The 24439-nt window shown below is 33.3% G+C and overlaps 1 protein-coding gene across 1 annotated transcript in view; it reads left to right on the top strand.

Annotated features, from left to right (window-relative positions):
• The window catches only part of LOC145678745 (uncharacterized), a 1017255-nt gene that overhangs the window by 931676 nt on the left and 61140 nt on the right, over positions 1–24439 (top strand). The window lies entirely within an intron of this gene.

The following is a 24439-nucleotide window of genomic DNA, read 5'->3' as shown; positions in this document are numbered from 1 at the left end:
AGGAAAAGAGAGAAGAAAGAAGACGACTGCGCTTGTGGATTTTTTAAAAAATAAATGATAGTTGCTATGTCAAAATAGTTCAAGTGCCGTAAAGTTTTGTTCTTAATGAGGGCAGAAAAACTATGACGTGGACAATAATTTCACAATAATTTATATTTTTTCGAACAAATAAAATAGAAAATGATCATACATTCATTCTATATTCTATTTTCGTGTAAATAGGATACAAAATGATCACACGTTCATTGTATGTTCTATTTCCACTCAAATAAAATATTTTTAAAAAATCGTACATTTATTTAATATTTAATTTTCGAACAAAACAGTTATGTACACTCATGTCTAAAATGATTGTCGCATATCTATAACTGTCTTCTTGTAAGAATATAATTTGATAATGATTTTGCAGGGTACTTTTAATATTGATACTATGTGTATAATCGGGAAATATATATTTGTGGTAAATTTCATAGGAAAAGAATCATAAATACGAAAATTAAAATGAGTAAAATAAAATGTTGCTAAATGGACAAAAAAGTTTTATTTTCGTTTTATTGTTCTTATTTACTGCTGTTTTAACATGAAATTTGTCACATACGTGTCTTTGCCGATTATGCACATACCGACATTGTAAGAAATACCGTGTGAATTCGTTATCAAATTATATTCCTACAACAACATATTTATAGACATGCGACAATAATTTTGGACATGAGTGTACATAATTTTACATTCTTTTTCGTCAAATTAAATGTAATGTGATTATGTTAATTATTTAATATTCTATTGTTGCACAAAAAATTATTTGTGAATAAGCACAATATAAATATGAACACCATTTTATAATTTACTTTCGTGCAAATAAAATGATCTTTGTGGGAGTTACCTTTTTTTTTGATAAAAAAATAACATAATTATATATATCATTCTACATTGTCCCTTGTATCAATAAATTATATGATTACGTAAATAGTTTTACAGTTTAGTTTCCGTACAAATAAAATCAATATAAAATGATTTGTACAATCATTTTATATTTTATTGTTGCACAAATAAAGCAATAAAAATATTTTTCCAGACGATTGAGGAGTGTTTTGTTTTCAAACTCGATAAACGTAGATAAACCATTGTCAGAAAACACGTTTCTTTAAAAAAGATCATACTAAAACATTAGAGGTATAAATATGAACATTGTGCTCTTCTAAACACTAATTTGATTATGTGTTTCTAGTTTCAAAATTAAAAATTTTGCTTTTATACACTGAGAAAAATCCGTTATCTGGACAGTGATATATTGTACAAATTTACGGAATCGTTATGTTTACTACGGAAATCTTTACGGAGTATACACTAGCCATACGCTCGTCTAGATGCCTACGTACTGCCTTTTTCCGTCTTAGTTGTTACATCTAGCCGTTGCAGTGTGTCTGACATCTCACAGTCTTCAGTATATTACATACGTCATCTATATGTTATATACGTATGTCGATCTGTATGTAAAAGCCTTATCACCTATATATAGTTTTTTGTTTTGTGCGGAAAGTACTTTTATTCGGAACATTTATATGGAAAGTACGTATATTCGGAACATTTATACGGAAAGTACGTATATTCGGAACATTTATACGGAAAGTACGTATATAGGAACATTTATACGGAAAGTACGTATATTCGGAACATTTATACGGAAAGTACGTATATACGGAAAGTACGTATATTCGGAACATTTATACGGAAAGTACGTATATACGGAACATTTATACGGAAAGTACGTATATTCGTAACATTTATACGGAAAGTACGTATATACGGAACATTTATACGGAAAGTACGTATATTCGGAACATTTATACGGAAAGTACGTATATTCGGAACATGTATACGTAAAGTACGTATATTCGGAACCTTTATACGGAAAGTACGTATATTCGGAACCTTTATACGGAAAGTACGTATATTCGTAACATTTATACGGAAAGTACGTATATTCGGAACACTTATACGGAAAGCACGTATAAAACATACGTTTTCCGTTACATGTTTGCTGCAGAATGTTACATAGGATTGCATGTCAAAGACAAAAACTACAGGATTTACGCATGTAACCTACGTTTTTGCGTACGCCACATTCGCTTTTTTCTCATTGTATTTACAGGTTAGAGACTATCATTTTTAACAAAAAGCGATTATCGAGTTAAAAAAAAACACTCCCTTAATTTGTGAATTCTTTTACCATACAATGAAAATTTTACAATTAATATAATATATAATGAGTTTGGTTTGAAGATCCCTGAACGTTAAAATATCCTTACTTACGATATATAATCGGTCGGTTGGTTAAGCATGCACCCAAATGGGAATATTGTTTCGGAAAGTTTAGTATACAAAGGAAAAGAAAGTATATCTTACACAGGCAGAGTAAATAAGCCTATAGAAACAAGAACCATCGTTTGGATAGTTTAAACTTTAGATATATGTCAAGCGTAGCTTCTGCTCGCTCCCTTGCTGCCACGTTTCACATAGACAAAAACATGCGCAAGAAGAAAGCTTTATGCTCCAAATGATTTGCCACTGAACAGGTAGAAAGAAAGAAAAGAGAAAAAACCGGGAGAAACTAGTACAACAAAAGACATTCTTGATAGGAGAAAGAGAAAGGGGTTGAAGGAACGAAAAGAAAGAGCCTTAGGGAATTCCAATCACCTCCCTCGCTTCCTTTTTAGTTTGGTTGGGAAGGAAGAGACGTCCCAAAATTGATCAAACACAGCCTTGAGAACTGTAACTGAGTTACGGGAACTTCGTCTAACGGAGGCAGCACCTGTGATCCACTTCAGTTCCATCATTCTGCTCTCTCTCTCTCTCTCTCTCTCTTTTTTCTAACTCACTTGCGTTCTGTGTTCCTTCTGTTGTTGCACGGGATACTTGCTTCGGGAACAATCTTCTTGCCTATCCATTCTTCTTATTCTTGTTTCAGGAATTGGTGAGGAAAATAAAAGTTATCTTAAATTTTTCTGTAACTCAAAATATGTGGATCATCCATTACATAGTGGCTAGTTTCGACTTGATCATGTGTCCCATTCCTATTTTTATTTATTTATTTATTTATTTATTTATTTTTTTTTTTTTGGTATAACCACAACAAGAAATCATTAGAAAAATGTGTTGTAGAAACATTTTGCAAAGTTTGCAAAATCAACAGTAGGAGAATGCATCAGCAATTTATAACTCAACATATTATAAGTTCTCTGCACAGTTACATGGTATATACTTACCTTTGATAGATTTGGCGCCTTGACACTATAAGAAAATTAAAGTTTATGCAGGACACTCACAGAAAGTCTACCGGGTCTGGACACCACCAAAAATGTACTAACTTAACATATATTTCTACACTTTCTCAATAAAACCATACCATAAAACCATAATAATGAAGAAATGATTGACGTAGCATGGAAATTTGTTCTTACATCTCATCTGTAATCTTTCTCTTATAAAAAACAAATCAAGTTGTATCATAGTTTTATAAAAGTATAGGTGGAAGTATTTTGCAAATACATATCGTCTTTTCGGATGCAGAATAATGCCCGTTCAATACTAAATAGACGTAATGGCTTGTACTATTGGATCTCCCGAAGCTTGGAACTCCCACAAAAAAAAAAAAAAAAAAAAGTCTCAGTGCGTGCCTGTGTGGAAGTATACTAATTGTTGCATACAAGTAACAACTAGCGTAAGAAAGCAAAAATTCTTGAGTTTGTAATCCTTTATACTAATTTTCAACCTATTCCTCCATTCTGTTAATTTCCTAGCCATTAAGTTTTTATAAATTTTTGTTTTCAATTTCTTGGACAATTTTCTCAGCGAATAATAGTATTTCAATTTGTGACGTCAATCCTGCGGCGAGTACCACCAAAATTATGTATAACGACAACCGCAATATTTTATATGACGACACTTATACAAAGGCCCTCAGTCATATTTATATTTAGAAGAAGCTACAAAAATCACATAAAACAGTTTATGTGGCATTTAATTTTCCTTACTAAAATACACACCTACTAAAATAAATACTAAAATAATTACTAAAATAAATACACACCTTTAAAGATTATGTGTATATCCTCCTTTTTTGGATCCGGAATTATTTCATTTACTTGCATTTCGTTGTTATGACAACCTAAAGACAAAAACTCATCAAATCACAATATCTACATAATAATCTTAGAATCGATTTTTTTCTTCTTCTTCGAACTGGTTAGTGCCTATTTTAAAATCCCACATTGCCCGGAAATATAAGAAAAGACATTTAAAAATTATACAAAAAATGCAAGATATCGTTACAAATTTATGTCTCGGCTTGTTGCGTTATATCTACATACTTCATTTTTAGCGAATTTTAGACTTGTAGAACCTTTAGTGAGGTCTACGCAGATATAAGATATCGTATTTGCATCCTTACCGCGTATGCAGGATCTGTATCTGCATCATCATCCCCATGTGTGTTACGACATCTATAACTGCATTCTCAGCATTGGCTGATCTAGAAGGTAAAAATTGCAGTGTGGTAGGCAGAACCCAGACTATAGGTATATCATGACCTTAGGTACTATACACTACGTGGCCCAAAAGTAGGTATACGCCCCTCCATTGATCTAGTATAACATTCTAGCTTATAGGTTCATTTGCTTCAGCTGTTCCGAATTTAACGTATAAGTAAAAGGACATAAAGAATAAATAATAAAGAAACTAAGTCTACCTGATGGATAACAATAAGAAATGATATAAAAAGCAAAGAGTTGATCAGTACAGGACTGTATACCTACTTTTGGGCTACCCTATATACCCTCCTGGCAACACTATAGATATTATAAACTTTTAAAAATATATAATTCAATGATTTTCGCCATTCTAAAAAAAGAGGAGTCTAGGCCCCCATTCCAGGCTGGATCCGCCACTGATTCTCAGATAATGAGGAAGCAAATGCTTGCACAACTTGTTTCGTCTTTGACAACTATGATTTCAATATTTCTAACATAGCAATCGTAGATAACTCTTTTATAGTTATGTAAATTCTGTGATACAATATCAATAAAATTCAAGCTTAATATTAAACACAATCTCTTCCTATTGTAAATCAACTACTCTAAACAAAATGGAATAAAATTCATGCAGACTTAAATTATAAAATAAATGGAAAATATATCTATGGTTCTTGGGAAAAGTCTAGATTTTCAATTTTCAGATGAAGACATTTTTTAAAATCATTTTGTTAGTGGCTTATGTTGAGAACAGAATGCTGTTTAGCCAATATTTATATTTCAAATAGTATCAAGTAACAACTCTCTATTGTCAGGACAATCCACTAACAAAACGGATAAAAATCTTTAAATATCCGTATCTCAAAATTGAGATTATTGAATTTATTCCCCTTCTCCTAGAAATCACAGACATTTCCCTCATAGTATTCTACACTTCTAATAGCCTTACTCAAACCTTCAAGGCAAGGTCTGTAGGCTTGCACAAGTTTGCGTTTACATGTCTGCAGACCTAACTAAGACTACACTATAGCAAAATTTTAGTTCCTTGATCGCAAGCTTGTTTCAGACTTGACAGTAATACATAATATAAGGTTAGCGTTTAAATTCCTTTAAATTGAAACACCTGTCAAGCATGACTTAAAATTTACACTTGCAAAGCCATACACAGATAGAACCTCTAAGGTAAAGTCTAATACGCAAGCAAATCTTGCGCAGCCTTCTTTCTTACTGTTCTAAGGATACACTGGTGTATACGTTAAAACTCTCTGGACTCAAAGCATGACTGAAATTTTAAACTAGGGATGACCAGAACCGGTTTCTGGTGGAACCGATTTTCGGCTCTGAACTTATCCGGTTCTAGAAGATCAGTTCCGGAACAGGTTTTTCGGATTCAGGTCTGGAACCGGTTTCTGAGTTCCGGTTCCGGAACCGGTTCTGAATTTACGTACCATGTCGTCTCGTAAGGAGGAACGTGTGAATGTAATCGAACAGGAATTTTTTGTGTGTAAGTAAGTAATTTTATTTTTCGGAAACGAGTTCTGAAACAAATGGTGTAATACAAAATCACTGGGCCTACTAAACATTAATAGCCCGGACTCATTCCAGCTTTCACTACTCAAATAACTTTTACTTTTCCTGTGTGTATTTAAGTATTTCCTATAAAAAATTGCCACAATAATGTATCTTCAGACAATTTCAATTCCCCGCAAATTCTAAATACATTTGCAATGCAAAGGCAAAATTTCAGCTACAGAAAAAAAACGAGTATTTTTTTTTTTTTTTTTTTGTTTCCACATTGCACTAAACTTCAGTATTTGTGCATCCAACATATATTTTTATACACAAACATATACATATTCACAAACATGTATATCTAAAAAAAATGTAAAACATTTCTGACACAAAATTCACCTTCTGCTGATTGTTTTGCTACATTCTATCATATTTGTTAACATAGATATGAGTCAGAAATGGTCGGAACCGGTTTTCGAATCCAAGTTAGGAATCTGTTCCCAAGATCCAGTTCCGGAACCGGGTTTTCGGATCCACGTCTAGAACCGGTTCCCAAGATCCGGTTCCGGAACCGGGTTTTCGGATCCAAGTCTGGAACCGGTTCTGAAAACCGGATCTTCAAGAACCGGTTTCTTGCGGAACCAGTTCCACCGGAATTTTGTTTACATTACTATTTTAAAATTGCCAAAGGCATACACATAGAGTATTTCTAAGATTAAATCTATCAAGGAAAATTAAGGGTAAACGTAGACTTGCTGTAGACATGCTTGCTTACTAGATCGTATTTTCTTAGTGCTTTCAAATGAAGATCTTTAACAAAATATTATCCAGTTGATAATACTGTATTTGTTGATTAATTTCAGATCAAATTTCTCTCTCTTCTTCTTATTTTTTATCTTATTACTCGTAAGACTTGAGCGTCTCTACTCAGAACGGAAAAGTGAAATGGAAATAGAAGCTCCTTGACAAAGAGGGATAAGCCATCTCAAAACAAATTCGCATGACATTACATTATACCTTCATATTTATTAAAGGGTTGTGAAAATCTAACGAAGCATAGGTCAGTTATTCTCCCCGAAAAGGGCAACCAAACTTTAATACTAGTCATCAATAGGCCTACTTAATAATGTTTAGAAGAATCTTCACAAATATTCTTGAATTCTCACGAATATTAAGTAATTTTATCCATCATCAACACAGAAACTAAAAGCATAACCGCATCTGTACGTACTTGTACAATTTTACTTCATAGCATCTGTACGTACTTGTACAATTTTAGTTGAAGTGTGTGATGAAATATATATATATTTTTTTTACGTTAAAAAATAAAAAAAAATTACTTCATAGCAGGGGAGCACCTACGAGGGGGGAGGGGGTAGTCCACGTGTCCGGACCCTCCCCCAAAACTTCGTCACTTAACACACATTTTTTATACTCTCTTAATAAAACTGTACTTATTTGGCACAGAAATATTTGATAAAGACTAGATAATGATCATACTTATCATCTGTACTATTTCTTTTCTGCTAAAAGCAATTTAATTTTTTTACCATTTTTTGTAAAAGTATAGGTGTCAGTACAACTTAAAAATTACTTATCGTTCTGTTTACAGCTGTAGAATAAGACCAGTTCTATACTATATAAACGTAATATCTTGTATTATTAAATTTCGCCCGGCAAAAATTTCTGGGTGCGCGTCTGCCTCACGGTAGTCCTGTCTACAGGAGTTTGACTACGAATCCTCTAAACTACTATGTAAAATTTGAAGATAAAATGTAAAGTAATCTCAGGGCAGATTGGACTGTGAGCATGTAGTGTTTGCGTATTTGCTGTGGATACAACGTTTTGTTATTCGTTCATTCAAATTCCAGGAATTCGAGAAGTATATCATATCCATTTATTTTAGATTTGTTATCTTTATGCTACAAGACATAATATTAGGTTAAATTGAAGCTAAAATGTTAATTACAACTAGATAAACCTGCGCTCTCTACACAGTACAGCATTCACATATGAGCATGAATCTCCTTGTCATTTCTCACATCTGTACATGTCCCTTTACAGACAGAAGGGAAAGACGTCTTGACAAAATTCAACATCTTGACTGTTTGCAAGCTTTGAGCCTACTTCCGGTTGGAGTTTCTAATTTATGTATGATCAGTGTTTTCTTTCTTCTTGCATGCAGTTTGTAATAAACAAATGCATTACACACACAATTAATTATAATGTCAGTGACATATTGTGTTCATTGGGCAAAACACTCCATATCATATATATCCAAACAATAAAGATTAATCTTAAACTGGATAAATGGTTATCCTTCGTTTTTTCATTATCATTTGACCATGAAGAAACGCCTGGGGGATATACAACCCCTGTATACAAATGTGTGATATTGGAAGGTATAACTCGTAGGATATGTTGTATCCTTTATTTTAATTTCAACACCCCCAAAATGTAATGTAATGTAAAATATAGAAATAAAGGCCATGTTCTTTAAATGGTCAATTACAACTGAACAATCTACAGAAAATTTGGAATTGACCAGTGAAAACGGTACGTTTCTACCTCTTGCGATTCTTCGAGATCTCATTGTTGAAAGGATTGGAGACAAACATATAAACCTAACATTTTAATATATAGATTCTCACTTAAAGAGCGAAATATTTCCCGTGTACGATTGATTTTATAAGGAGATAAGAAGAAAAGTAAAATAATACATGTAAATTCCGTTTACTAGTAAATATTTGGCTGTAGTCATGAATGCGCTAGAGAGAAGACACTGAGAGAAGCAAAAGCAATATATAAAGTGATTGAATACATTTAGATAAGCCGATGGATTAAAAGCAGCACAAAAATAGTCTCCCTTAAATACCTTTCCCTTAAAAAAGAGATACGCCACGGAATTTATATCAGATACTATATATACAAGTCAATTAGATATAAATCCTCTTTACCAACGAGTTAAAAGCCCTCTTTTTATTTATTAAGGCAAGAAGTTCTTTTTTTTCTTGTGTAGTTGTGCACATTTCGCTTTCGATTATTTATAAACTTAACAGGTTGATTTGAAATTTATTTATGTGAGCATCATATAATATCAAAATCTTGCTGCAATACGGTATTATAATTCAGTGCTATTATGTCTAATTCTGCTCTGTCATAGTTCTTGAGTAAAAATATTAGTCGTTTTTCCTACTTTGCCAAGATGCAGGAGCTGCGTTATTTTTTGCACATTCAGGCAAACCCAGAAATTTTTGTTAGGGGGGTCAGATGTTCTGATTGGGAGTTTAATACTGCAAAAAGTGTCTATATAATACTGAACTATTGTTGCTGTACACTCGAAATAAAAAAAACGATAAGTAACACAATCACACACACAAAATAAAAGTTTCATGCAGTGGAGCCCAGGGTATATGTAATGTATATAGGAACCACCATTTAAAATGTAACGATTATAACTTATTCTTATTTCACACGTTACATTCCAGCCCACAGTTCGTGTAAGTTTTAAATATGTCAACACGATCAAATTAAATAAAATCAGACACGACGCTTTGTATCACTATTATTTATTCTCCAAAACTCCATTAATTATACTTTTCTTTTTCGGTTGTCATAGCTTTTTTTTTTTTAATAATCAACTATCTGTTGTTGCGGTAACTATGAGTACCAGTTAATCAACATATATCTTTAGCTACTAAGATTAAATCTTATTTTTTTATATTTAGAATCAACAACATCAAAATTCTTTTGTTCTTCTTCTTCTACACGACAGATTGTGTACTTATACGCACCGTTGCCCAAAACCAATATATAATAATGGAAGAAATTACAAAATAGATATACAATATCCTTGTATATATATTCGATATATTTTGTTAGACAGAATCCAAATTTCGAAGGCTTAGGACGACTGACTGCGTCAATTTTGTTTTATGGGGGGAAAATGCGTGTCCTACCTATCCAAAATCACTCAAATTTTTCACCTATAAACATTGACACGGTTAATCGTCCTGGAGTTTCGAAATTTGTAAAAAAAAAAAAAAAAAAAAAAAAATCGAATACATAACCTGGGGTCCGGTGCTCGGAACTTTTACTTATTTATTTATTTTTATTTTATTTTATTTGTATGTGTGCTTGTGTGCGGCTTTGTAATTTGTAACTACTATCTCCTATAGTCTCAGTTTTTATAAGAAATGAAAAGAGTACAAATGAAGTGCTAAGATGAAATGGTTAGAATACATCAATAATTTCTCTGCTAAAAGTAATATACTTTACTAAGTAAGTGAACAAATGTCTCTCGAGCTACAAAGTTTGGAGGTGGATTCGGACCCGTTGGATCTCCCATGGACGCGCGTCTGATCATATTACGAAAGTGATGGGCAGATTATGCCCCATGGGCTAAATGCTACAAAGATCCGCAACATGATTCCTAATCTGACAAACATAAAGAAAAACAGATTTACTTCCAAAGAACTGAGAGATGAGTACTTTGCCCTCATTAAAAAAGTTTGTGCATCACTGAATTAATAGGTGTTTATTTAATTTAACAACTAATTTTCAACACTTTGAATGATATTGATACTGTAAATTATTTTCAAAACTATATTAAAATTGTGAATAATGATTTTTAAAAAAGCCCCGGATAACTTCGACAAATAGTATATTATTATCATGGTTATTAATTATATCAGAAAGCGATATCTATTATTTAATTTTAATTTTTGTTCAAATGTGGTATTCTAAAGGTATTTTACTAGTCATTCTTGAGCATATGTGATATAAAAAGTGGAGAAAGAACAAATCCAGCCATATAAATTGCCTCCTTTTGTATTCAGTTTCTACTGTATGTTTGATTATCTTCTCCACTAAAGTTTGTTTCATAAATGAAAATTGAACGAAAATAATTATTTTTAAAACTTTGTCCATCCAATGTAAGGTGATATTAATAGAATCAAAATTGTTCAAATAATCACTTTAAACATAGTACAATCGAAAGCTTGACTCTTCACATCGCTAATAATTTCTTATGATTTCTCTCGGGGGATAAATTTCAATATACGGGGGACTAAAATAGTACTACCGCAAGCATACTGGTAACCCTTATTGAGCACGATTGGAGATTTGTCGTGGGGGAATTTAGTAGCTCTGGGGGTGTAATTCCCCCCGAGCCACTTCCTGAAATTATTACTGCTTCATACAACAAATATAGTATGTGAACACTAGTGGGCGTTTGAATCACTGATAGTCTTTTGATCACTAATTTGCTTGAAGCGTATTATTGCTCTTTTTTTTTTTTATTTATGAGGTTATGTATGCAAAGTGCTATATTTGAACGTGGAGTTCAAGACATAAATCATAATGAGAATCGAACTTCGGACTATTCACTTACACAACAGACATGATACTTTCTCGGTATTTGGAAGTCATTGAATATTATCATATTTCGTCACCATTGCCTTTCGCGGAAGGAGGACGGTAGCTGAGTGGTAGAGCTCTGACCTCTGGCCAATGACGACGCCAGTGGAGGGACAAGGTGGCTGGCGCTCCCTAGAGGCTAATCAGTTTTCCCAGACATGATGTATTTTAATATAAATAAAGTAATATAAAATTATCCTTTTCTATACACACACACACACACACACACAAAAGGCGTTTCCCAAATATCTTTATCCCTCCGCTTGCCCGCTTAGAAAGTAATGCTGGGGTCCCCGTCACTGCCTCTGGCACATGGGATCCCACGTTTGATCCTATCTCCCGCCAAGTGGGCTTTGTGGTGGACAAACACTGTGTACGTGGGTTTCCTCGGAGTTCTCTCCTTTACTCTTTACTTTCAGCATTCCACTATTATCATCTACTTCATCACCATCGTCTCTAGGGAGGTAACGGGGTGTATGCCAATCTAATATTTTTATAGCCAATCGTATACTCACTACGAAAGAACGAGTGTAGGTATACGCTATATTTCAGAAACTTCTACCACATCATTCAGTATAAAATTTCTTCAAAATGATCTTAAATAGTACATTTTTCAGTTTTCAGTTATCTATAATATTTTATCTTGTCTGGTGTCCCTAACTCTTCATTAATTCCCCATTCCACTCAGGTATTTTCTTCATACTTTTTGATACACATATTTCAAATATTTTAGTCGATTCTTTCAACTTTTTTCATAATGTTCTACATTTCTGTTGCGTAAACTACATTACTTCACATGGAACTTCCGTTAATAACGATTTGATTTGTAAATCTTTACTCAGTGTCTCATAGAAATTCAAATTTCTTTTACCTGAATGTTTATTTCCTTGTTCTACTGTTGCTTCTGTTTCTCGTTTACATGGTAGATCTTAGGGTCGCGGTGGCTCAGTGGTAGAGCGTTCACCTCTGGTGCGTCAAGTCCCTGTTACGATCCTAGCTCGCGCCATGTGAACTTTGTGGTGGACAAACACCGTGTGTGGGGGTTTCTCGGGGTTCTCCCGTTTCCTCCTACTTTATTCACTCCATTCATTTCTCAACATCACTGTCTCTTTTAACCTAGCCGATATAAGCGTGGGACGTAACATTGAATTATTTCATTTCATTTTCTCACTGCAGATCTTCAGTATATACGTAATACTAATCACCTAATACATTCCCCCAACTTTTACGGTTTGACACATTTTCATATCGCCACTCTCTAATTTCTCTCGTATTTTAGTATTTATTTTCATAACGGAGGGATAATTTTATACGCCAAATGATGTTATAACTTTTCTTACAAAAATTGTCACCTTTTTTTCTTTTCAGAAGAATTTAAGCATTGGACGTAATATATCATTGTTCACTATAAAGGGGGCCACATTTTTTTTTACACTTTAAGATAGCGGATTTTTTTTAGTGCACTCTTTTCTTTTGTTCTTGGGGTAGTGGCATTCGTACAGCCTGTATCTGTGTGGGTAAGAGAGAAAGAGATGGTCTGGGCATATATGTCGGTGCTTTGTAACGAGGATTTTACTGTTGGCAACGAATATAATCCTAGGATACATAATTTTCTCTTTCAATTTTGGCAAGCTTCACTACTGATAGGAGCAAAAGGGATGGCTGTTAGGTTTTCCATTGTTGGAATTTGTGGTTGGGTGTCGGAACGTAAGCGGTATGCGGATGACAAAATATCTACTTCATTCAAGTTTTTTTTTTTTTTTTTTGGAGGGGGAGGGTCTTCTATTGCTTTGTATCAGCAGCTGTATTAAATTTACGTGTTATGTGTATGTGAAGTCTGTAATGCAATATCTGTGTGTATTTTCTGTGGTACAGAATGCATTTGTGAACAACACCACAAATGCACTTCAAAAATTTACTAACTTGCCGAAACAAGAGTTAATGATACTGAGAAGAATTTCTATTGAGTTTTACAGTGTTTAATTTGTAAATTTTGTGGTAAAGTGGGACAGGGGAGTGGGTGGAATGTTTATAATTCACGTAACGACAACATAACATTCATTTCTTTTGTTCTTAGAGTATGAGTATGTTAAAGTGTATTTAGAAACAAATATATAATGTGTTAATGAAATTGCATACGGAATAAACATAGTCCCATATATGTGTTTCATGTCTGATTATCTCTGTCACTATTTTACGGTAGTTTGTAGTAAATTTACGGTAGTTTTGTAATAAATTTACGGTAGTTTTGTAATAAATTTACGGTAGTTTTGTAATAAATTTACGGTAGTTTTGTAATAAATTTAATCATTTTCAAGAGCTAATCTCTTCATTGTGGCGTATGAATTATTCTGTTTATTATTGGTAATTAATTTTAATCCTCTTCCTTTCTTTAATTATCTTTTTTTCTTTCAATTATACAGAGTGGCCCAAAAGTAGGTATACAGCCCTGTACTGATCAAGTATGACGTTTTAATATACTACGATGAGTTTATTTGCTTCAGTCTATTCCGAGTTAAATGTATGAGTGAAAAGAAATTAAAAACAATTAAAAAACTAAACTTGTATGGATAATAATATGTAAATTATATAAAATGCCATAGGTCGACCAATATGGGACTGTGTACCTACTTTCGAGCCACCATGTACATAAATAGTTTTCTCAAATAATATCGTAATTGGTTTCTTTACCTTTTTTCTCTTCTTTTAGTATTTCTCGCATTGATAAATCTGTTTCTGAGCTTTCGAACACATCTTAGTTTTAAAAGGTAATGGTGCTACCTAACACTACCGGAGATCTAACTGGTTCTATTTTAAAAATTGGCGATGGTAACGTTTCCAAGTCCCTAATTGTTTCCATTTTCAAGGCAGATGGTGGTAACATTTTGAAGGCTATAACTGTTTCTATTTTCAAAGCTTATTATGCTAACATTTCGAAAACTCTAACTGCTTCCATTTTCAAAACTGATGAAGTTAACATTCTAAATTCCGTAGCTATACTTTCATTTTCAAAGCTGATTAATTTGTCATTTTTTAACTTCTTAATGCTTTCTTTTCCAAAGTTGATGGTACTGACGTTTCCGAGACTCTAATTACTTCCATTTAAAAGCTGATTATGCTAACATTTCAATTAAACATTGATTGTGCTAACATTTCTGAGACTTTAATTACTTCTCTTTGAAAGCTGATTATTCTAACATTTCCGAGGATCCAATTACTTTCCTTTGAAAGCTAATTATGCTAACATTTCAATTAAATACTGATTGTGCTAACATTTCCTAGACTTTAATTACTTCCCTTTGAAAGCTTATTATGCTAACGATTTCGAGGTTCTAATTACTTCCCTTTGAAAGCTTATTATGCTAACGATTCCGATGTTCTAATTACTTCCATTTGAAAGGAGATTATGTTAACGTTTCCATTAAACACTGACGATGCTAACGTTTCTGAGGCTCTAATTAATTCCATTTGAAAGGTGATTATGATAACATTTCCATTAAATACTGAATATGCTAACGTTTTCCACTAAACTCTGTTTATGCTAAAGTTTCCGAGGCTCTAATTACTGCCAATTAAACATTGATTATGCTAACGTTTTCGTTTCTTTAATTACTTGCATTTAGAGCTGATTATACTAAAGTTCCCGAAACACTAATTAGTTTGATTTTAAAATCTGACTATACTAACGTTACGATGCTCTAATACTTCCATGTCGGCCCTCGTAGCCGAGTCTGCTAGCGCAACATGCTAGTAATGAAAAATCGTTTTTCTAATACTTCCATTTAAAAACTGATTATGCTAACGTTTCCGAATCTCTAATTTCTTGCATTTCCAATGCTAGTATAAAACTACTATTAAACAAAAGAATCAAATTTTCGAGACTACCAGTGACAGTGAAAGGGTAAGGTTCTAAATGTTGAATTTTCGTTTCCAAACAGTATGGTTGCTACATAAAGACAGCAAAGACTGGTATATCTCTTCGTGTTTACTTTTCTGCACATTCCATACTTCTTTTTTTTTTTTTTTTGTCTATTATCTTTGATCTATTTATTCTCTAAAATTTATTGTTTTGGAAATTCCGAGCAAAAATTAAAGTTCTCTCTTTATTATTATAATATTTAAAGATAAACGTGAAATCATAACAATTCTAATTTCCGCATGTAGCAAATTGCTCTGGAACCCACCATAGCAAACACAGGCCCAAATATGTCATCCTTGACCTATTCATTGTAAGTTCCATATGTAGCACATTTTCCTGGAACACACTAAAAAAACAATTGATGCCGGAAGTACTTTCGGATATCCGTCATGCTTTACCCATTCATTTTAAGTCCCATGCACAGCATATTTCTTAGGAATTGTTCAGAACTCCAAATGACCGAATGTTCCTCCAAATGTAAGTTATTATCATTCATGCGATTTACAATACCATTTTTCTTCTTTCTTCGATTCTCACCTGGAGGGGAAGGAAAGGTTCAAAATTTAAAGTACGTATACGCACAGTAAACCATATTGGCTGTAAGATATGCAACCCAATTGTCTTCCGTCATCCAGGTTGCTGGCCCGAGAACTGATAGGGGCAAGTTATTCCTTGCCTGTGAGATATCCAGCCAAACCGTTTTCCTGTCGTGCAGGTTGCAGGTCCGAGAACAGATAGGGGTCGTGTCGAAGTTATTCCTCGTCATTATATACTTTACGTATTTCTTTAGTTTCAAAGATGACATATAAACATAATACTGAACACGCGAAGGATGGGCAGCTACAAAAAAATATAATTCCGAGAAATGTTATAGATTGCGAGACACTTATAACACAAATGCAATTACAAAAAGTAAATTATATTTATGAAGTACATAGTGAGGATGCAATTTAGTTTGTCCAGTCAGAACAGAAGTCTATGCTAAAAAAAATTGTTGTGAAATTTTCTTTTATTCTCCGAAAATCATTGAATAATTTATTTTTTATTTTTTGGAAAGAAAAGAAGTAATACAAAAATGTTCTACAGAAAAGAATGCACATATTTCCAAATGGACTGCTTTTATGCACAACAAGAACACAGGAAAAAAATAGAAAAAAGATGGCATTTATGTGTACTATATATATATATATATATATATATATATATATATATATATATATATAAATGTATGTGTGCCAATGTTTGTAAAGAAAAACCAAACGTGAGAGAGAACAGGTGCTGCCACTCGCGGAAAGAGAAAGAAACACAGAATGTTTTTTTCATTAGTTTTTCTTCATTCGTTTGTTAAGCAACACAAAGAATAAGAAGGGTTTTACAGAGGGAGAGAGGAAGAGGGAGAGGAAGAGTGGGAAGAGATACTTTCTGCACGCATGGGAACATTTACCCTTCCCTCTACACTGACACACATAGTCTTAGAAAAAGAAAAGGTTTTCAGAAAGCGGAATTATATATATATATATATATATATATATATATATATATATATATATATATATAATATTCAAGCAGACAAGGAGTATTTTCGGTACAAGATAACGATCCCTTACTTTTGTTCTGTTTTCTTGGAAAACGAACGCATACAAATATTGTACACATATTCAAAAGCTTTTTTTTACAATGCCTCATGTGATTCATGCTCTTTGTGTGTTTGTTCTTATATATGTGTCATATTTTGACAAATTGAAGTAAATTCTATTCTGTTTAAGAGGAAAAAATAAATAATTAACCATTGATTTATTGTTACTTGAAATGTTGACTAATGTTTTCCTTTTACAAGAAGTGAGTACGAGATGTCTAAAATGGTTTGAAACAGAGTACACGCTTTGAAATCTCGAGTTCCTTACTAAATAAAAATAACACAAAAATTGGATTCCGTGACAGGAAGCCCCAAAGGCGACTAGCCGACCATTTTATTGTTATGAAGGTGGACAAAAAAAAATTATAAAATGGAATTAACTTTCCACTTTTTATGCCCTTTTGACGAAAGGAGACGGATGAATTTATTATTAAAGTAAATGATTTGTAAACAATTGACGGAGTGAAAATGTGAATGGAAATAGGAGAAACCCGAGAAAACCCACTAACACGATTTTGTCTACCATAAACTTGCTTGGGTTTCGATCAAACCACGAATCCATCGCGCAATAGATGACTGCGCTATCACTACCCATAAGGTTGAAAAATAGAATCATCAGCATCCCACACAAATTGTATTCTCAGTTCGGACCTATAGATACACAACATTCCTAATATTAAGGTTAGGCTGACCGGATGTATTGAGAATTTCAAAACATGAAATCCTCAGCACCAGGAGACATTCATAGAGCTCACCTCGTAGCATTTCCTTAACACTGAATAAAACCATTAAAATTCGAAGAGCGACCCTTACTTGCAGACCTACTAACATCTTACAGTTATATATTCAACGGCAATGTAGCTTCTTCAGAAGAAGGTAGTCCTATGTAACGAGGACTTTATGTATTAAATAGTATAGACTTTACTCTTTTAAAGTGTATTGTTCTGTTTTAGAGGTTCAAATACTCTATACTCTGTCTTTTCGTTAAAATCGTTATTTTCTACTTTGTGTGTGTGTGTGTGTGTGTGTGTTACTTGATATACCGTAAAATGTTAAGTACCCTGGTTCAGTCTATTGGTGCATATCTTGAAATATTGTATTTATTTAGTCATTTCAAATATTGAAGAAAATGTCGCATAGTTAACGCCAGTATAATCAAGCAAATAAGAAAGCTATCTCTGTATTAAAAATCCGCGAAGTGGTGATGTACACCCATGTCCAAAATGATTGTCGCATATCTATAACTGTCTTCTTGTAAGAATATAATTTGATAATGATTTTGCAGGGTACTTTTAATACTGATACTATGTGTATAATCGGGAAATGTATATTTGTGGTAAATTTCATAGGAAAAGAATTATAAATATGAAAATTAGAATGAGTAAAACAGAATGTTGCTAAATGGAGAAGAAAGTTTTATTTTCGTTTTATTGTTCTTATTTACTGCTCTTTTGACATGAAATTTGCCATATACATGTCTTTGCCTATTATACACATACTAACATTATAAGAAATCCCGTCGAATTCGTTATCAAATTATATTCATTCAACATATTTTAGACATGCGACAATAATTTTGGACATGACTGTACATAAAGCTATCTGTACAGCTTATAGAAAAATGTACAGAATAACAAAAAGAAGTTAAACATATTTTGAGAATAGAAATTACAGCGATATATCCCTATTATAATTAATCTGTACCTATTTTATCAACACTGATCAGAGGCGCAATAATTAAGCATATAGCTTAGATATAATTAAAAGAAAGAACGTTATTATTGACAAGACATGTTGTCATGAGTAAGATTATTAGTTTATTGATAGAACATGTTGTTATTGTCGAGATTATTAGTTGCTATGGGAAAGCTCATTACTGAGCTATACACACGAAATTGGAAGATATGTATAAAAGCTATGGTTGCTGTTGATATTTAATGTACGTATAAAACAGAAGAATAAATCGACGATTTCTGGACGCAATTCATGTTTATGGTTAGTAATTAGTAGCTGATATGTTTATTATAATAACATAGTGATAATTTAAAGATACGTAAAACGAACCAGGGCTAAAGCGAAGTGTTTATATATATTTCGTTTTATCTGGTGCCGAAGACACGGGACTATACTATACTATTTAGTTCCGAAGAATAGTAAGAACTGAGTTTATGTGCATACGTATATATACCTTTTTATGAGTTTCACTACTTTGAGAAGTGGGAAGAGAATACAAAGAATTGCTAATATGCAGGATTCCGAGATTGAAGAAGTACCCAGTATTTCAAATGAAACCATATCTGGAAATGCCGTAACTCTGTCTGAACATTCCTATTCTAAACTTATTGATATGTTTAGTCGACTACTAGATGAAAAGCTAGACCAGAAATTTGATCAACAACAAAAATTATACGATAAAAAGCTAGATGAAAAGCTAGATGAAAAGCTAGAACAGAAATTTGACCAACAACAAAAAAAGCTAGAACAGATACTAGCGCAGCAAAAATCTCTTGCAGATAAAGTACAAGGTGTACAAGAAAGGTTCGATCGGCTACAGCATAGTTTGAAAGAGGATTTGCACGTATTGATTAAAAGGGTGAACGGTTCTGATGTGAATAAGAAAGTAGAACCGGAAGAAGGTCAGAAGAAAGTCGATGGACGAAATGAAAATATTGAAGAACAGGATGGAAATGAAACCATTGAACCTGTGACGAATGGTGATGCGGGAGTTGCTACAATTGAAGAAGAACCGTCATCTCCGGCCAAGGAAACCTCCACTACTACTACAGGCGTATTCAAAATTGAAGTGAAAGGTCTACCGAGATTATACCGGTTAGAGAAATTGAAGAAATTGTTGACAAACGATTTGAAGTTGGGAAGCCATATTATTAAGTCGCCGAAGAGAGCGAGTTCTTGGATTTATTTGATCTTTAAAACTGAAGAAGACCAACAGATGGCAGTGAAGACCTTGAATGGATACAGTTGGAAGAAGCGAGTTCTTTCAGCCGAAGTTGCTGAAGCTGATCAACGTAAGCGAAAATTGGAAAACTCTGTTGATAAGGATTCTAAAAAGGCGAAAGTTGAGCTATCTGTAGAAGATAGAATAAAACAGGCTACAATACCTTTGTGGGATGTTGCTTATGGAGAACATTTGAAGAAGAATACTGAAGAAATAAAATCTTCACTCACGCGACTGATGAATTTGTTGCCGAGAAGGAATTTGGATTTAGCAGATTGGGGAGAAGAAAGAAAAGAGAAGAATGAAGGACTTGCAGACTTTCTGAAGCATTCGCCTATAGGGAAAATTAAGGATGATTTGAAAGATTATTTCCAAAACAGAGAAGGTAACAGCTTGAATGCAACATCACTCTATTTCCAGATCACCACTGAAAAGGAAGAAGGTGAGAAACCTCCGCCACTGCAGCTGTTGTTCGGGAAAGAATATGTGAAAGAAACTATATGTGACGTGAATTTCCGAGTATCTCCAGGTTATTATTTTCAAGTGAATGCTTTGATAGCCGAGCAGCTTTATACTTCCATCGCGGAAATGGTTGAAGTTGACGAAGAAACTTCCTCGATAGATGTGTGTTGTATCACTGGAGGAATTGGGTTTATTCTTGCTAAGAAATGTGCTCAAATTCTTGATATTGAAATGTCGAGCCAGACAGTTGAAGATGCAAGTGCCAGTGCTGTAAAGGATGCCATCACAAACAGCGAATATTTTGTCGGACGAACGGAAGATATTTTGCCCACCGTAGTGGAGAAAGTAGCTAGAAAGAAGATACTTGTTATTGTAGATCCACTTAGAATTGGACTTCATCAGAAGTTTCAGCGACATAGTGAAAAGGTAGAACAAGAACAGGAAAATAAGTATCAAATTAAAGTTGGAAATGGCTAAAACTAGTTGAAACTTTAGTCAACCCTGATATGTTAACTAAATTAAACTTGGATAACAATTCTTAATTTATTCTCTCAGATGTTACGAGTTGTGTTGTGAATACTTCATTTGAACTTTATGTTTGTGCAACATGTTATCATGTGATTAATTTATCTTAGCTTTGTATTAACTCCGAATGTTATGTTTACCTTTATTTTACTTTACATGTTCAAAAGAGATTTGATTATGTTAACTTGAAATCCATGACATTGATTTTAAACTGAAGCTTTTAAATGTAATTATTGCCTTCTGATCTTGTTGTTGTTTTGATAAGATGACGATCTTAATTATAAATAATGTTGTTTGTATATGGATGTTATCGCTCAATGTAAAAGAGGAACAATTAACTAGTAACTCTGCGTAAGTCATCAATTAGTTATAATTTTGAATAGACCCATAAATGATATTTATAGTGAATCGACGTTTTATGATATGTGATTAGTAATAAAAGAAAAATGTTGTTATAAATGAATTGATATATATATATGGAGAAAGAAGAGAAAAGAAAAATATTTATATTGATGTAATAATAATAATTAATACGAGGATTGATGTAATAATAATTAGTACGAGGGCTATTCAAAAAGTGAGTGTTTTGATAATATACAGGGTTCTTTCCTTCACTGTAATACTGTTACGGAATTCCCGTTCTGGGCGACATTTACAGCGATATATCCCTATTATAATTAATCTGTACCTATTTTATCAACACTGATCAGAGGCGCAATAATTAAGCATATAGCTTAGATATAATTAAAAGAAAGAACGTTATTATTGACAAGACATGTTGTCATGAGTAAGATTATTAGTTTATTGATAGAACATGTTGTTATTGTCGAGATTATTAGTTGCTATGGGAAAGCTCATTACTGAGCTATACACACGAAATTGGAAGATATGTATAAAAGCTATGGTTGCTGTTGATATTTAATGTACGTATAAAACAGAAGAATAAATCGACGATTTCTGGACGCAATTCATGTTTATGGTTAGTAATTAGTAGCTGATATGTTTATTATAATAACATAGTGATAATTTAAAGATACGTAAAACGAATCAGGGCTAAAGCGAAGTGTTTATATATATTTCGTTTTAAAATTGTATATCGCATAGTACGTGTGACTAAATCTCTGAGATTCGTAAAGTAGACAATATCTACACACTTACAATATACGTATATATTCGTTTTGGTGAAAATATTTCTAGTCACCCTAATTAAGGCACTACGTTAATGCATCATTAAATAAAATTTCATATGTTTTTACTGATTATATATACCGTTCAAACAAATTAGTATCATTTCACAATGCGAAACTATGGTAGACTTCCAAATTATATGAATTCAATACTCAGATTTCAAGTAGTACATCTATAGCTACTAGTTGTAATAGATTAATAAGATCAAAGGTAGAACCTGTTCCTTGGAGGCTGAATCAATATCAAAAAGCTATTACTTGCTATCCTTACTCCGTTTGTTCTGTGGTGATCAAGCTTGAAACCAGAAATTTTTAATTCGAACCAATTTCCGCATTGAATATGTGGTTAAGAGAGATGAAAGAACGTAATCTTGAAAAAACTAAATGGATTGCTAAAAACTGCATCTCGATACCTCTTACCGTTTTTGCTATACGCAAATCAGCATTGAAACCGGAACTAGTAGTAAATTTCAATTTCTTCCGATTTTGATAGAGTATTGTTGATTATAATATTATGTTCTCTTGACACCTTGAATCGATTACAGAAAACCACGTGTCGCTATATATTACCATTTTTATTCTATGCCGATAAATTGAAACCGGAAATAATATCAAATTTTAACCACTTCCGGTGTTGGTAGAATGTTTAAGATGGTCATAGTACTTTTGTCTTGAGAGACTGAATCGTCTGCAAAACAAAACAAAACAAAAAAAACAACATTTCTCGCTATCTGTTACCATTTTCGTTCCATGGCGATAAACAATGAAACCGGAAATGACTAATTTGAACCACTTCAGGTTTGAATAGAGAGTTGACGGAAGAAGTGAAACTTATTTTTGCGACTGTGATTCGATTGCAAAAACCATATCTCGTTATCTCTTACCGTTTTTGTTCTGATATCTGTCGACAGAGGGACAGACGGATGAACGGAAGGACGGACCAGTATCGTGCCATGGTAAAGGCGAGCGGGGCTGTTTTAATTATTTTTTACTGTAATTATGTTTTACTCACGTCTAGACATGAACCTCTCCTCTAAAACAATAAAATGTACAGTATTTTATTTTCACTACTTATCTCATTGAATTTAAGGAACTTTCACAAGTTCTAGTTCTAATGGTTGATCGAATAAAACTTCGAGTTATAGTTATATAGTCACTTTTAATAAGAAACGCGAAATCTCGGTATCTCGAATTTTTGTTGTGACCAAACCTTGATAAGTCGAACTTTGATTACTCGAAAAACTCGATAACTCGAATTTTTGTCTATTCCCTTCAGTTTTGAAATGAAAATGAAATGAAATCTTTTAGTTTTTCGTCCCACGCTTATACTGGCTAGGGTAAAGGAGACTTCGATGATGAGTAATGAATGAAATGGTGGAATAAATTAAGTGGGAGGAAACGAGAGAACCCCGAGAAAATCTACGCACCCGGTCATTGTCCACCACAAAGTTGACTTCCCACGACCTGGGCTCGAATCACGAACCCCATATGCACCAGAAGTGACTGCTCCACTATTGAGCCACCGCGGCCGCATCCCTTCAGATACGAATTATCGAGCCCACTATAGATGAGTGTCAGAAAAAGTACCATTTCATGTATTTTGTCATTTTTTTTAAGAGACGATACTAGAAAGAATTCAAATGAGACGAATCTTCTAAAAATTTTAAGAGACGAAACAGCGAAAGTATCTTATTTCTCGTCTCGTCTCGTCTCATGAGGAACAGTGTTAACTTAACTTGCAGCAACCCTTACTGTTTAACACAATAACTATCCGTATCAAACGTAACATCCTAAAAATTCCAACATTATTTAATACTTGGAACTTTGTTTTGTTTCTGTTTCACTGCGAGCTGTTTTTTTTTTAATTTATAAAATACTGCCCGTATATATAAAGCTTTGTAGGGCAATAAAAGTGGTTAAATAATTACTAGACATTTCTTGCCAAATATAATGGACTGGGTACTGGAGGGCAACCTGTGGATTCTCTCCAACTGGACAGCCTAGAACCCGAGACTTAAATAAGAAACAAGGAAACAGAAATGAGGAAAATAGCAGAAGGGACAGAGAGAAAGAGAAAGAGAAGGAAAAAAGCAAGGGATAAAATACTAAAGCATATTGTATCGAGGCTCATTGTGTTGTAATTTATTCGCTTTATAAAGTCCTCTCGACCAGTTGACGGTTATATGATGGAGCAGTTTCGCGGTTTTCTGCCACTACGCGGCCCTGGAGATAAACGCTCATTGGAGTCCTGGAGAGGTCCAGTCTGATCTTCTGCCAGACATTGTACTATCA

The sequence above is a fragment of the Thermobia domestica genome, chromosome 2 (genome assembly GCF_964235325.1).
Source record: "Thermobia domestica chromosome 2, izTheDome1.hap1.1, whole genome shotgun sequence".
Lineage (NCBI taxonomy): Eukaryota > Metazoa > Arthropoda > Insecta > Zygentoma > Lepismatidae > Thermobia > Thermobia domestica.
Note: the sequence above shows the minus strand (reverse complement) of the source record. Positions and strands in the feature narration are given on the sequence as shown.